We start from the raw sequence: 3,369 nt of genomic DNA, 5'->3' as shown, positions 1-3,369 counted from the left end.
GACAGGGAAAGAAACATCAATGTGTGTTTGCCTCTCACACCCCCCCTACTGGGGACCTGGCCTGCAACCCAGGCATGTGCCCTGATTGGGAATTGAACCTGCAACCCTTTGGTTTGCAGGCTGGCACTCAATCCACTGAGCCACACCAGCCATGGCGATTCTCCCAATATTTTAAACTTTTTTCATTATTATATTTGTTATGGTGTCTGTGATCAGTGATATTGTAATTGTAACTACTGTAATTGTTTTGGGGTGCCACAAATCGTACCCATGTAAGACGGTGGACTCAACTGATAACTGTCATATATTCTGACTGCTCCACCAACTAATTGCCCATTCTCCCATCTCTCTTCCTCTCCTATTCCCTGAGACACAACACTAACAAAAAATAAGCCTACAATGGTCTTTAACAGTGAAAGGGTAAGTCGCGTTGCTTTCACTTCAAATCAGAAGCTAGAAATAATGAGACTCAATAAGAAACGCATGTCTACAGCCGTCACAGGAAAGCCAAGCCTCTTGTGCCAGGCAGCCAGGTTGTGAATGAAAAGGAAAAATTCTTGAAAGAAATATAAAAGTGCTATTCTAGTGAGCACACAAATGATAAGAAACCAACACTGTCTTATTGCTGATGTGGAGAGAGTTTTAGTGGTTTGGACAGACAATGAAACCAACCACAACAATTCCTTACACCAAAGCCTAATCCAGAGAGAGGCCCTAACTGTCTTAAATTCCATAGAAGGCTAAGAGATGCAAGGAAGCTGCAGGAGAAAAGTTTGAAGCTAGAAGAGGTTGGTTTGTGAGATTTAAAGAAAGAAGCCATTTTTACCCTGACTGGCGTGGCTCATTGGTAGAGCGTGGTCCTGCAGAGTCAAAGGTCGCTGGTTTGATTCCTGGTCAGGCACATGTCTGGGCTGCAGGCACACTTCCTTGTTGGGCAGTGTGCAGGAGGCAGCTGATCATTGTTTCTCTTTCATATTGATGTTTCTCTCCCTTTCTTTCTCCCTGTCTCTAAAAGAGAGAGAGAGAGAGAGAGAGAGAGAGAGAAAGAGAGAGAGAGAGAAAGAAAGAAGCCATTTCCATAACATAAAAGTGCAAAGTGAAGCAGCAAATGCTGGTGTAGAACTTGCAACAAGTTCTTCGGGAGATCTAGCTAAGATAATAAAGGTGCTATACTAAACACCAGGTTTTCAATGTAGACAATAAGGTCTTATATGGGGAGAAAATGCCACCTAGGACTTTCATAGCTGGAGAGGAAAAGGCAATGTCTGGCTTCAAAGTTTCAAAGGACAGGCTGACTCTTTTGTCAGGGGCTTTGCAGCTGGTTTCAGGACTTTGACCTGAAACCAGTGCTCATTTATCATTTCAAATATCCTAGGGCCCTTAAGAATTATGCTAAATCTACTCTGCCTGTGCTCTATAAATGGAATAACAAAGCCAGGATGACAGCACATTTGTTTACAACATGGTTTATTGAATATTTTAAGCCTACTGTTGAGACTTCCTGCTTAGGAAAAAAGATACCTTTCAAAGTATTACTGCTCATAGATAATGTACCTGGGTGCCCAAGAGCTCTGATGGAGGTGCACATCAAGAGGAATATTGTTTTTCATGCCTGCTAACACAACATTTATTTTGTAGCCCACGAATCAACAGGTATTTGAATTTCAAGTCTTATTATTTAAAAATACATGTTGTAAGGCTATAGATAGTGATTTCTCTGCTGCATCTGGGCAAAGTATATTGAAAAACTTCTGAAAAGAATTAAGGATTCACCATTTTGGATGCCATTATGAACATTCATGATTTATGGGAAGAAGTCAGAATGCCAACATTAACAGAAATTAACCCAAAACTTATGGATGACTTTGAAGGTTTCAAGGCCTCAGTGGAGGAAGTAATAAAAGATGCAGTGGAAATAGCAAGAGAAGTAGAATTAGAAGTGCAGCCTGAAAGTGGGACTGAATTGTTGCAGCCTCATAGTAAAAATTTATTGGATAGGAAGTTGCATCTTATGGATGAGCAAGAGACTGCTTTCTTGAGATGGAATCTACTCCTGATGAACGTGCTGTGAAGACTGTTGAAATGACAACAAAAGATTTAGAATATGCCGTAAACTTAGTTGATAAAGCAGTGGCAGGGGTCGAGAGGGTTGACTCAAATTCTGAGAGGATTTCTACTGTGGGTCATATGCTATCCAAGAGCATCGCACACTACAGAGACACTGGGAGAGGACAAGTGTTCTCTGCCACAGCCACCCCAACCTTCAAGCAACCACCAGCCTGATCAGTCGGCAGTGATTAACATGAAGACCAGACCCTCCACCAGCAAAAAGAGTATGAGTCTCTGATGATGGTTAGTGGTTTTCTAGCAATAAAGTATTTTAAATTCAGATGTGTACATTTTTTAGACATAATGCTATTACCCACTTAACAGACTAAGCATAACGTTCATATGTAGTAGGAAAACAGGAAATTCACGTGAGTAGCTTTATTGCAATATTTGCTTTATTGCAGTGGTCTGAAACCAAGCCCTTATTATCTCTGAGATATGCCTATACACAATGTAGGAAGAGACTTCCTGTATTGTGAGACACTGGCTCACATAATTATGGAGGCTGAGAAGTCACCCAATCAGCCATTTGCAAGCTGCAGACCCAGGAGGGCAGGCAGTGCAATTCTAGTCCAAATCTGAAGGCCTGTGAACCAGAGGGAGCCCATGGTGTACGTTCCGGTCCAGTGGCAGAAGAGAACCTTGTCTCAGCCCAAGAGAGCTGGTACTCAGGAAGTAAAAAAGAGCAAATTTTTCCTCTGCCTTTTTGTTTTATTTTATTTGAAAGCTGTCAATTGATTGGATGAAGTCTACTCACATTGGGGAAGACAGTCTTTATTGAGGTTCACTAATTCAAATGCTAATCTTACCCAGAACCACCTTCAGAAACACATCCCTAAACACTGTTTAACCTGGGCACTCATTGGCCCAGTCAAATTGACCTATAAATTTAACCATACTGCACAGGGTTTAACACGTTGTTTTTGTAAATGGTCACGTATTTACGCCACATATAGTCTCTTTTCCTCCCCATTATTGTTGTCATTTTTCTCCTCCTCTGGTTCTCCTCTTCTACCTTCCTTTTCCCCCAAGTATTTAAAAATGTTAAAACCATTCCTTATTCTCAGCCTTGAGGATTCCCTCAGGACAGCTCAAATAAATTATGGCCTACTACTTAAAGCAAGAAATCCCATGAATCTGAAAGAAACTTACCCCAGTTCACCTGATGCAAAGCAGGGACCCAGTGGGGCACAATGGACCCCTGCTTGTACCCAGCACCGGGTCCAACTCTGCAGGGTGGTCCTGGGTGGGATTCTTTGG

At 41.9% G+C, this 3,369-nt stretch overlaps 1 pseudogene; it reads left to right on the top strand.

The window, feature by feature from the left end:
* The first annotated feature begins 399 nt into the window (after positions 1–399).
* LOC118985409 (tigger transposable element-derived protein 1-like) lies at positions 400–2,357 on the top strand (annotated as a pseudogene).
* Positions 2,358–3,369: the final 1,012 nt, after the last annotated feature.

Source organism: Sturnira hondurensis, unplaced genomic scaffold (assembly GCF_014824575.4).
Source record: "Sturnira hondurensis isolate 20B ecotype Veracruz unplaced genomic scaffold, ASM1482457v3 Scaffold0000648, whole genome shotgun sequence".
Lineage (NCBI taxonomy): Eukaryota > Metazoa > Chordata > Mammalia > Chiroptera > Phyllostomidae > Sturnira > Sturnira hondurensis.
Note: the sequence above shows the minus strand (reverse complement) of the source record. Positions and strands in the feature narration are given on the sequence as shown.